This window comes from Eleutherodactylus coqui, chromosome 4 (genome assembly GCF_035609145.1).
Source record: "Eleutherodactylus coqui strain aEleCoq1 chromosome 4, aEleCoq1.hap1, whole genome shotgun sequence".
Lineage (NCBI taxonomy): Eukaryota > Metazoa > Chordata > Amphibia > Anura > Eleutherodactylidae > Eleutherodactylus > Eleutherodactylus coqui.
The window spans coordinates 34,570,514-34,583,982 of NC_089840.1; positions in this window are offsets into that span (position 1 = coordinate 34,570,514).

The following is a 13,469-nucleotide window of genomic DNA, read 5'->3' on the forward strand; positions in this document are numbered from 1 at the left end:
AACGGATTGGGTAGGGCCAGCCCGCCCTTTTCTTTGGAATTATATAGCAATTCCAGTTTAATCCTAGGCGTCTTCCCCCCCCCCATATGAGTTCCCTGAATAGTCCCCTGACTTTATAAAAAAACTTTTGTGTTATCCAGTGGGGGGCATTATGTGTTAGATATAGCAGTTGTGGCATCCATATCATTTTTATGAGATTCGCTCTTCCAATAATTGTCATGGGTAATTTGCGCCATATGTGTAACTTTTGTTTCCACTTTTCCATGAGTGGGTCTAAATTTATTTTTGCGTATTCGCTAACTTTTCTGGTGATTTTAACTCCCAGGTATTTAATTGTTGGTGTGCATTTCAGGGTTATTTCTCTGTTAGTGATTTGCATCTCGGGGTTATCTATTGGGAGTATTTCCGATTTATTCCAGTTGATGGATAGTCCCGAGAAAGTCCCAAACTCTTTTATTGTTTGCATGGCAGTCTCTAGGGACCCTCCACCATCCCCCAGGAACAGCAGCATGTCATCTGCGTACAGGGCGATTTTCTCCTCTGTGTTTTCTCTTTGAAACCCCGTTATTCCCTGGTGTGTTCTTATTTTGCACGCTAGGGGCTCTATTGCTAGTGCGAACAAGAGAGGTGACAGTGGGCACCCCTGTCTTGTCCCTCTGTATAATGGAAATGTCTCTGAGGACCCCCCGTTAATGAGTACATCCGCCTCCACTCCAGTGTATAAAAGTTTTACCCGTCTCACAAATGTTGCGCCGCATCCCATTTTTTCTAATACTTTCCATAAGTATTGCCATTCGACGCTATCAAACGCCTTGGCCGCGTCTAATGAACATAGGATTCTATCTCCGGCGTTGTCTACTGGTATTTGTAAGTTTAGGAATACTCTGCGGATGTTTGTTGCTGTTGATCTTGCTGGTATAAACCCGCTCTGATCCGGGTGCACCAGGGCGGGGGCCACTCTAGATAGTCTATTAGCTAGGACTTTAGCTATTATTTTAACGTCTGCGTTCAGCAGCGATATTGGCCTATATGAGTCCATCAACAGGGGGTCCTTCTCTGGTTTTAATAGAATTGTTATTTTGGCCTTTCTCATTGTTTTGGGTAGTTCCCCTTTCTGTTCTGCCTCCTCCATTGTCTCTAGTAGGTGCGGCAATAGGATATCTGCGTACTGTTTATAGAATTCTATGGGGAAGCCGTCCTCCCCTGGGGCCTTGTTGTTTTGCATATCTTTCACTGCCTCTTGTATTTCCTCTAAGTCTATTGGGGCATCTAAGAGTTCTCTCTGTTCTTCCGTCAGCCTCCGTGTTGCTATCCCCTCCAGATATTCCTCAATTTGTTCTGTTGGTTTATCCAGCTTTGAGGAGTATAAGGAGGAGTAATATTCCCGCGCTGTCTCTCTTATGGATGCTGTATCCCTAACAATTTCGCCTTGTACGTTTTTCAATTCAATAATGTATGTGGGGCTAGTTTGTGCTCGGGCTATGACTGCCAGCATGTGCCCTGTTCTTTCTCCTTCCTCATAGTATGCCTGCTTCCTGAACCCATTTTTGGTGGCCGCTGCTTCTAGTGTATATTTATTAAGGGCCTCTTGGGCTTCTTTCCATATGTTAAGTGTTGTTATGGTATTCTCTTTTATGTGATTTTCTTCCGTTTCCTTCATTTTTACCTGTAGTTTCTGCCCTCTCTCTCTGTGTCCCTTTTTTGCCTGTGTGATCTGCTGTATATAGACCCCCCTCATGTATGCTTTCATGGCCTCCCAGCTGACCGTCACACTTGTAGTGCCTTTATTTAGTTCAAAATATTCCGCTAGGGCTATTTTCCCATTTTCTTTATTTAATATATTTAGCCAGTGCGGGTTTAATTTCCACCGTCTCTGGGTGTAGTTGGCGGCGTTGCTATGTTGTAGTTCTAGGCGTAGTATGGAATGATCCGAAATAACCCTCGGCAGGTATTCTATTGCGGTTATGTCACTGTATAGTCTAGTATTCCCTATTGCTAGGTCTATCCTGGATAGGGATTGATGTGTGGACGAATAACATGAATATTGTTTGTTTGTGGGGTGTCGTGTTCGCCATATGTCTATTAATGATATTTCGTTTAACAATCGGCCCAGTGATGTTAGGTTCCTTTCCTCATTTATATTTTCTGTCCTTAGTCTATCCTGTGCGGGGTTAAGTACCGAGTTAAAGTCGCCTATTATTAGGATTGGGGCATCTGGTATGTCATTTGTAAATCCTACTATTTGCCGCATTACTGTGTTGTTATATGGGGGCGGGATGTATACCGAGGCCAGTATACATGTGTAATTGTATATCCTACAGTGTAGGCATATGAATCGGCCCTCTGGGTCTATTTTTCGCGCGAGGCATTTAAACGGTATGTTTTTGTGCACTACTATGCTGACCCCCCTGGAGTATCTTGTATGTGTAGAGTGGAAGTTTTGTCCCATTCCCCCCACTTTGAGTGTATCTATGGTTTCTTTAGACAAGTGCGTTTCCTGTAGGCATATAATTGCTGGGCCCTGCTCCTTAATTACCTGTAATATTGCCGAGCGTTTCGTCTGGTCACTCATGCCCCGCACATTCCACGAAACAATCCTGACTTTCCTACTCATTGTTCTTGCTCTTTACCTTCCTCAGGGTTTTTATTTTCTGGTGTTTGCTGTTCTTTTTTATGTCTGTGAGTGAGCCGCACTGGGAGGATCCATATCTGTGTATCAACATTACACCCGTATCCCTCCCCACATATATGCATACAGTTTTACCCATTCTCCTTCTCCATCTCCAGTATTTACATGTACCTTTTTTTACCTTACATATTTCTGTTATTTCCAGTATTCTGATCATCTGTACATTTATGTTAGCATTCTTTCCCCTTACCCCCCCCTGTCCTATGTTTCTACCGCCTGTCATTACCTCTTCTACCTGTATATTATTTAACATTTCCCCAACATACGAGAGAGAGACCAAACAACGAACATCCCCAACATATAACTCACTGATCCGTTGTCTTCTACTCGGATCGGGGTACCAGTCCTTCATTCTGCCGAACGATGTGTCCTGTCGTCCCAGAAGCTCCTCTCAAAAATTTGGGGTCCCTTGGATTAAACATTTCTTTAAGTATTGTCTCTTCGCGGTGATTTGCGTGGTGTTTTTTCCTTCCGAATTTCCATTTCGTTGTGGTCTATCCAGGTGCTGACTTCCTTTGGGCTTTCGAAGAAGTGTGTTGCGCCCAGTGCCGCCACCCTCAGTTTGGCGGGGTATAACATCGCGTATGGCACTTGTAGATTTCGCAGCCGTCGCTTTATTTCTATAAATGTTGCGCGTTTCTTTTGAATTTCCGTAGAAAAATCTGGGAAGAAGGAGACTTTAGCGCCATTAAATTGGATTTCGCCCTTCTCGCGGGCTTTTTGGAGTATGATGTCTCGATCTCTGTAGTGTAGTATTTTCATGATCATTGGTCTTGGGGGAGCCCCTGGGGGGAGGGGCCGCGTGGGGACACGATGGGCTCTTTCGATTGCGAACATCGTGGTGAGGGTATTTCTTCCGAATAGTTCAGTCAGCCATGTTTCCATGAATTCTGCTGGGTTTCGTCCTTCTGCTTTTTCTGGGAGGCCCACAATCCGCATGTTGTTCCTTCTTGACCTATTTTCTAGGTCGTCTACTTTGTTCTGTAGATATTGTATATCTTGCAGGTTTTTCTCCATATCTCGTTGCATTGGCTGTATTGCGTCTTCCACATCGCTTATTCGTTGTTCGGTTTCTGTCAGACGCTCTGCTATTTTTTGCACGTCGTGTCGCAGCAGGTTTACATTCGTTTGCATCGCACCCATTTGCGTGTTGAGATTACTCAGCGATGCATTACATTTGGCAATTTCTCCAAAGATGTCTTTCAGTGTGGGTTCTCTGACGCCTCTTGCATCTTTTGGTTCTTGGTTATTTATGTTAGGGTCACCTGCGTTGTTTATAATATCTTGTGCATAGCTATCAAATGTACTTGTATGGTCTGTGCTGTTTTGCATGCGGTTGTCAATGGCACTTGTACTCTTTGTCTTGTCTGGTGTACTTTTACTGCATGCTCTTGCATTGTTTATGCCTTCTTGCGCCCCGTCTCCAGGTACGCTGGTATTGCATATGTCATCTTGTGCATCTTGTTCTGTTTCATTTATAATGCTTGCATCATCTTGCGGGCAGTATTTATCTGTATTTGCACTGTTTGTTTCCCTGCTGTTAGGGTTTCTCATTCTGGGCACTGTGTCTTGTCTTTTATTTTCAGGTTTTTGTGTGCTGCTGACTTGTTTGCTTTTTGCATAACTGGTGTCTGTTATTTTGGTTGCTTTATCCCCTCTCTCCCTTGCTCTGTCTTCCTGGTGTGTGGCTTCTTCCTCCCCTCCTGTTCCCGCCATCTGTCTGCTTATGTGTGGGCTCCCCCGCTCCTCTGTATCCCTCCTCCGCTGCCCCGGGCTTGTTTCTTCTTTTTTGCTGTCTCCCTCTTCTCTGGCATACCTTGCTAGCCTCCGCGCTGCCTCCACGTTGCCTGTGCTGGGGCGCGGTATAAGTGTCCGCGGCTCTCTCCCTCCGACGCCATCTTGTTTTTGCCGGCCGCCGGCTTCTTCTGTCTTCCCCTTCTCTTTGCCGCGCGCCATCTATTTGTCGGGTGCCCGCTTCTACTCCGGTGGTCTCCGCTGAGCTGTCGCTGTATTTGTGGCTGTTTTCAGCCGTTCTGGGTCCCGCTGGCAGGATATTTAACAGGGTTCTCCGGGAGCTGCTCAGAGTTGCGGCCGTCTACATCGCCGGTCAGACTCCGCCCCAAGTATCTTACTTTTTAGCGTGCCACTACGTCTTTCCACCTTTCCACTACACTAAAGGTGGTACAGTATGTAAAAGGCCTGGGATACACCCAGAGCAGACATGACATGTTACATTCACCTGTGAAGTTTATACCTCTGTCTGACTCTGAATCACTTCTGGTACCCCATATTCACAGTTTACCTCGTTCATGAGCTTCTTTGCGGTTACCTACTTGTTTGCCTTGGTAACAGGGTCGGCCTCCAACCTGCAAAGACATCAACAACAACAAGCACGTATTCATACTTCCCAACAAGTGGGAGCTGAACGTAGTCAATTTGCAATCCCTGAAATGGGTAGAGTGGTCCCGGCAAGTGTGATGTGGCAAATTTACTTCTGCCCTGACTCACCTATGGCATAGATCATGCTAAACCGGACAAATGATGCAGCAGCTACAGAGAACCCAGAAGTCGCCCAACCTCTTTCAAGCGTCGTCGTCAGTGCTGCTTTACTAGGTGGGTCTTTGCGTCCATCAGCTGGGCCATCATGGGATACAGGAACTGTGGTGGGCAAGTGCTGTTGACCGTTCACCACACGCTGTCCTGTTTCTGCTGCTCCCATATTAGTCCATTTATTCTTTTCTTCCTTGCTGGCTTGTAACTGTAAAAGTCTTTTAGCATATCAAAGTCCAAATTTTTGTCAATGTCCAAAGTTTTTTACCACTGACTCATGCTGTCAGTATCTTTCTTCTTTCTTCCACGGCTTGAGGGCCGCTGCCTTTGCTGCGCTGTCAGCGAGGGTGTCGTCTCTCGCCTCTCCAGTGTAGGACTCGGTGCGAACTCTCAACTTTGTCAGGTAGAAGTAGGGCCTCCATGCGACTCTGTACCGCTGCACCATTCTCAATTGGTTGTCCTGCTAAGGTAAAAAAACTGTCTGGCCTTCCATATTGGGCCGTAATCATGAGCTGTGCCAAATGCATACCAGGAGTCAGTGTAAAGGGTTGCCGGTCTTACCTCTCGCCACTCTACTCGCCTCAGTGAGGGCCTTCAATTCCGCTTCTTGTACTGAGACATGCGGAGGCAGAACTCCTGCTTCTAGGACATCTTGTTGTATGACCACTGCATATCCGATGTGGAGTCATCAATCCTCACCCTGATACCATCTGCAAAAAGCTCAACATATGCATTATCAACAGAGGTTCTGGTTACTGTTTGCATATCTGCAGTTTCTTACTGTATTAGTACTAAATAATCATGTTGATGTTCTATTTCACATGGCTCAGAATCTTGTTATCTTATTCCATTTATTTTTATTTTTTTCAAACCCAATAGCTGATCTACAACACCTAGATCATCTATGGCCCAGATCACCTATGCCTCCCCCCTTTTGAAGCGGAATACTCAATGGAAAAAGAGTCATTGCGTTCAAACTAGTAAACCAAGAGGCACAAAAACAAGCACTTTGTAGGTCAAGGTGACATTGTATGCAGCGAAGTCTGAGCAAAAATCTCCTTACAAAAAAAATGTTTTTTTTTTTCCCCTTTCAGGTCGCAGTTAGTATTTTTTAACACAAGGGGGCGCCACACAATTCAAATTTTACGTCACCCAGTGTAATAGTATTTCAGGGTATGGCCAGCGTTTAGCTTTTACTCTCCTGTCGGAATATAATTATAGCTTCAGTGTAGACTGACACTAGAATATACAAAAGACTTAAAGAAAAACTAAAGAATACGGATGAATTAACATCCTACTCTGGGCAATTCAGTCCCTCTTTCTTCACATTAAAAGTAAAATTACTTCATCAAATTGCATGAAAAAGTTTGCTGGGTGACTATAGGGAAATTATTCCATCTGTAGGAGCCTTCCATAACATCATCTGTCTGAGCATCCATTGGAGAAGCGGGCAGTGGAAAACAGAGCCCCCGGGAACATGAGAGAGCGTCCCCTGTCATGTATTCCTGGTCTCTGCCCCCCATGCATCAACTCCAATCTTCCATGCACTATAAACCAGCTTAGTCATCTACTATGTCCCAAGCTGCATCTCCACAAAGGTTTGTTTCCCTGAACTTATCACACATCCAAAGTGGCCACATCTTGGAGCGTAACAAAGTCTGGTCAAACAAAACCTTACTTCAGACAATCATGATGTTAGCACTGGATACAGTGGCATTGGGGAATATAGGCCTCCCAAATGCAGCAAAATGGCTGCCAGAGGCAGAAAGGGGCGGGGCTACAGATCTCCCAGGCGAGGCAAAATGGCTGCCGGAGGACCGGGCGGGGCCAGGGGCAGCAGCACTCCCAGGTGAGGCAAGATGGCTGCCGGAGGACCGGACGGGGCCAGGGGCAGCAGCACTCCCAGGTGAGGCAAGATGGCCGCTGGAGGAGGAAGGGGCGGGGCCAGGTCCTGTCCCGGATGGGGAGGGACCGGAAGTAACATCACACACCCTGAAAGTGAGCACATGGGGGGAAGTAACTTCAGGGTGGGGGCAGGCCTCACTACATTTACTGCAGAGTCACACTATGTTGGATTGTAAACATTGCAAGCACGGCCGCCATTACAGGGAGGGGCTGTAGTCAACACAAAGACATTACATTGTTCATAAGCAATACACATACCCCCCCTACATGCCTTCCCCTCTTCAATCTCTTAACTATGTTATACCTCCTCCTAGAAATCTAAAAACACCTTTCTTTCTGCTAGGCTTCCTGCTCATCTTCTGAAAACTTTCTACAACCTATCTTATCTGTCCATGACCTGACATTTCTTTCTGCAACTTTTCCTGGTCCTTTCCCATTGTTCAGTAAACTCTGCTCCCTTCAGCAACCAGATCACAAGCTCTATGACCTTTGTCCTTGCTCACTTTGCTCAACTCTATGCTACCTGCTTATTCTAGCCTATTCGAAGTTTCTGGACACAATAGTGTTCCTCTTCTAAAATCTGCTTTCTTCAAATCCTTCCCATATAACCTCTCTTTCCCACTCAGAAAAGACAAAGGAAACAGAAAGGGTTAATTGAAAAAGCTTTCAGTTCACTCTCTTACCAGCACCCCTCCCCCAATAATCAACACTGCACATTCTTTCTATAATACCAGACAGACGGGATTACTGGAGAATACCCACAACGGCTCAAGGTATATATATATCTCATCCACCTTTATATCAACCAACCTCTACTAGTAATCCCCAAGAGCACTCCTTGTACACGATCTAGACAGGACATTTAGCTATACACAGAGACTGACGATTATTTTCAATGACCAAAACCTCAATAATATTCTGGAGAAATCAGCCGTCACAAAGCACGACTATACTTCATACGTATATACCTTTCCACATATGAGAACATAACACGCTCAATCATAAAGTTAAGTATACGTATCATAAATCTTCCTAACCTCACACTAGTTTTACCTAGGAGCACGTGTCACTGGCGTGTTCCCTCAGACTTAAACAGCCGAGTCCGCCCTCCCGACACATTAACCCTCACAGAATTTATCTCTTGGTCTTGCATAAACAATTTTTAACCGTCTCAGACACAACAGCATACACAGCGTACAAAATACCCCTAGACAGGTAAAAACGGTGGTTTTTCCGAGTGGACAGACCTGTCTTTCAGTGAAGGTCCAGTCTGGATCAGGAACAGGCAGAAAAGCAGTCAGAACCCAGCTCACATCGGTAGATTTACATAAAGCAATCTTACCGTGTTCTGTAGATTTTCGGGCCCCTGAGTTCTGCGTGCCATCTGCCGATCTCTGTACGTTCCAGGCTGTGACCTCACAGATCCACTCGCCCACCCAGGGACGCCACTGATCTGGATTATGATTTCTCCAGCAGGCTTTGGGGTATTTTGTCGCTTTCCGAATTGAGTGTCGTGTGCACACATCGTCGACCAGAATCAGACACAAATGCTTGTCTAAAACCGGGAGAGTCTCTACACTGTGTAGAGGCTCAGGCTTTTTATTATAACACATAACAACCGCCCTTCAATGGGCGTGCAACAGATTACATCAGTAACATATAAGATTCTCATTTGTTGGATCATATAGAATCCCCCACCTCTCTGCCCACCCCCTCTCAAGTCCAGTATAATGTGGACTTTTGTCCTAGCTGAAGTCATCTCCGTGTAGTGATGAATCATTGTTTACCTAGCTTCAGGATGAGAGTGGAAGGGGGCCTAGGTAAACACTCAGTATTGAACACAGGATATACACGACACTATGGCCTTTTAACTCTTAGAAACTGGTTGAGCAACTTCTATGTACTTAGAGCAAATACATCACCCATCCATTGGCTAGCAAATACCATGATTAGATTGTGTGTGTGTCCTTTAAACTCTTGAGCTAAAAGTCATTACAACAACAAAATACATTTGGGTTATATTAATCGATAGACATTTTATAAATAATCATCATGTCTATCACATCCCGCTGCTGGCTCCTGAACTGCTGGCTCCCCCCGCCTTCCGGATTCCGATCCCGACCTGCAGCTGCCTAGGAGTTCCTCCAGCCACCCGGCTCCGTCACGGTCGATAGCCTCCCGGATCATCCTCTGCAAATCCTCCATCTGTCTTGGGACTTCTCTCTCTTCTGTCAACTTACAGCCCTCCGATCGCCTTTCTTTCTTCTTCACCGCTGCACGTCCGATGCTGCAACCGCTTGACTTCTGCTGTGCTGCTTGGCTCTTCACCTGGTCTCTTCCCCGCTCTCGTTCTGCTGCTCTGCTTTTAAACTTTCTTTATCTTCTTACACTGCCGTCTTCTCCGCTCACAAACCACCCTCTTCTCCTCGTGTCTTTCTTCTTCTGCTTTCCTTCTTCCGCTCCCCCCTTTCCCACATCCTGTCCTAAGCTCCGCCCCTCCCCCCTTGGCTCGCTCACTTACTTTCCCCCCACTCTCCTACCTCCTGTCCCCAGTCACCTGCTGTTTTCTTAAGCAGCTCACAGCATAAGATGCACGATGTACATTACAAAGTGCATTAATATGGCCATACAGAAGTGTATAGACCCACTTGGTTTCGCGAGACAACCCCTTTAATAGTTTGAGGGATATCAGTCTGTCTAATAAAGGATGAAAGAAGTGGATTCAGTCGTGGACTAAAGTGTCAATTTATTTAGTATAAAGCAGAGATGAGTATTGTGTTTCTCAGTGTCAGGTTCGCTGACTCCTAATAACAGCTCTCTGCATCCTAGTATCAGTATCTATCATCCTAGTATCAGTATCTATCATCCTACATCCTAGTATCAGTATCTATCATCCTAGTATCAGTATCTATCGAGTCGCTTCCTCAGTTACTTATCACACTGTAACTGATTCATCACATTGTGACACTTTAGACAGGTGTCCACATAGAGCTCTCCTGGCTCAATACTTTCATATAATCGGCCGTTAAGATAAGTGTCAAGACTAAAGCATATATCCACAATAAGCCCTAGTGTGGGACTGAGTATACCATATGCAGACAACTCTGATGAGGAGTTGAATATTGGGTTGTATGCATGCATCCACAGATAACTATGCACGGCCGCCAGATTCAATGTCACAGTCAAGCCGTATATCTTACAACTAGCCGCGATACCAGGCTAGATGTGAACCAAGCAGCCTCACACACATACAACCGCCAGTACAAAGTCCCTGCACTGACTGACAGACTCAGTATAGGGGTATATAGTAAGTATATATTACCTCACATGATGGGATTATAAAGTGTAGGGGTATATAGTAAGTATATATTACCTCACATGAGGGGATTATAAAGTGTAGGGGTATATGGTAAGTATATACTACCTCACATGATGGGATTATAAAGTGTAGGGGTATATAGTAAGTATATATTACCTCACATGATGGGATTATAAAGTGTAGGGGTATATAGTAAGTATATATTACCTCACATGAGGGGATTATAAAGTGTAGGAGTATATAGTAAGTATATAATACCTCACATGAGGGGATTATAAAGTGTAGGGGTATATAGTAAGTATATAATACCTCACATGATGGGATTATAAAGTGTAGGGGTATATAATAAGTATATAATACCTCGCATGAGGGGATTATAAAGTGTAGGGGTATATAGTAAGTATATAATACCTCACATGATGGGATTATAAAGTGTAGGGGTATATAGTAAGTATATAACATCACATGAGGGGATTATAAAGTGTAGGGGTATATGGTAAGTATATACTACCTCACATGATTGGATTATAAAGTGTAGAGGTATATAGTAAGTATATAATACCTCACATGAGGGGATTATAAAGTGTAGGGGTATATAGTAAGTATATAATACCTCACATGATGGGATTATAAAGTGTAGGGGTATATAATAAGTATATAATACCTCGCATGAGGGGATTATAAAGTGTAGGGGTATATAGTAAGTATATAATATCACATGAGGGGATTATAAAGTGTAGGGGTATATAGTAAGTATATAATACCTCACATGATGGGATTATAAAGTGTAGGGGTATATAGTAAGTATATAATATCACATGAGGGGATTATAAAGTGTAGGAGTATATAGTAAGTATATAATACCTCACATGATGGGATTATAAAGTGTAGGGGTATATAGTAAGTATATAATACCTCACATGATGGGATTATAAAGTGTAGGGATATATAGTAAGTATATACTACCTCGCATGATGGGATTATAAAGTGTAGGGGTATATAGTAAATATATACTACCTCGCATGATGGGATTATAAAGTGTAGGGGTATATAGTAAGTATATAATACCTCACATGATCAGATTGTAAAGTGTAGGGGTATATAGTAAGTATATAATACCTCACATGAGAGGATTATAAAGTGTAGGGGTATATAGTAAGTATATAATACCTCACATGATGGGATTATAAAGTGTAGGGGTATATAGTAAGTATATAATACCTCACATGATGGGATTATAAAGTGTAGGGGTATATAGTAAGTATATAATACCTCACATGATGGGATTATAAAGTGTAGGGGTATATAGTAAGTATATACTACCTCGCATGATGAGATTATAAAGTGTAGGGGTATATAGTAAGTATATAATACCTCTCATGATGGGATTATAAAGTGTAGGGGTATATAGTAAGTATATAATACCTCACATGATGGGATTATAAAGTGTAGGGGTATATAGTAAGTATATAATACTTCACATAAGGAGATTATAAAGTGTAGGGGTATATAGTAAGTATATAATATCACAAATGAGGGGATTATAAAGTATAGGGGTATACAGTAAGTATATAATATCACAAATGAGGGGATTATAAAGTGTAGGGGTATATAGTAAGTATATAATACCTCACATGATGGGATTATAAAGTGTAGGGGTATATAGTAAGTATATAATACCTCACATGATGGTATTATAAAGTGTAGGGGTATATAGTAAGTATATAATACCTCACATGATGGGATTATAAAGTGTAGGGGTATATAGTAAGTATATACTACCTCGCATGATGAGATTATAAAGTGTAGGGGTATATAGTAAGTATATAATACCTCTCATGATGGGATTATAAAGTGTAGGGGTATATAGTAAGTATATAATACCTCACATGATGGGATTATAAAGTGTAGGGGTATATAGTAAGTATATAATACTTCACATAAGGAGATTATAAAGTGTAGGGGTATATAGTAAGTATATAATATCACAAATGAGGGGATTATAAAGTATAGGGGTATACAGTAAGTATATAATATCACAAATGAGGGGATTATAAAGTATAGAGGTACATATTCAGTACATAACATCACAGATAAGGTGATTATAAAGTATACGGGTATGTAGCAAGTAAATATCACATATAAGGGGATTATAAAGTGTAGGGTTATATGATAAGAGTATAATATCAGAGATGAGGGGATTATAGTGTAGGGGTAAATAGTAAGTATATCATACCTCACATGAGGGGATTATAAAGTGTAGGGCTATAAAGTAAGTATATAATATTAAATGAGGGGGTTATAAAGTGCAGGGGTATATAGTAAGTATATAATACCCCACATGATCAGATTGCAAAGTGTAGAGGTATATAGTAAGTATATATTACCTCACATGAGGGGATTTTAAAGTGTAGGGGTATATAGTAAGTATATACTACCTCACATAAGAGGATTTTAAAGTGTAGGGGTATATAGTAAGTATATAATACCTCACATGATGGGATTATAAAGTGTAGGGGTATATAGTAAGTATATAATACCTCACATGAGGCGAGAATAAACTGCAGGGATATATGGTAAGTATATAATACCTCACATGAGGGGATTATAAAGTGTAGGGGTATATAGTAAGTATATAATACCTCTCATGATGGGATTATAAAGTGTAGGGGTATATAGTAAGTATATAATACCTCGCATGAGGGGATTATAAAGTGTAGGGGTATATAGTAAGTATATAATACCTCACATGATGGGATTATAAAGTGTAGGGGTATATAGTAAGTATATAATACCTCACATAAAGAGATTATAAAGTGTAGTGGTATAGAGTAAGTATATAATAACACACGAGGTGATTATAAAGTATAGGGGTACATATTCAGTACATAACATCATAGATGAGGTGATTATAAAGTGCAGGGGTATATAGCAAGTAAATATCACATATAAGGGGATTTTAAAGTGTAGGGTTATATGATAAGAGTATAATATCACAGATGAGGG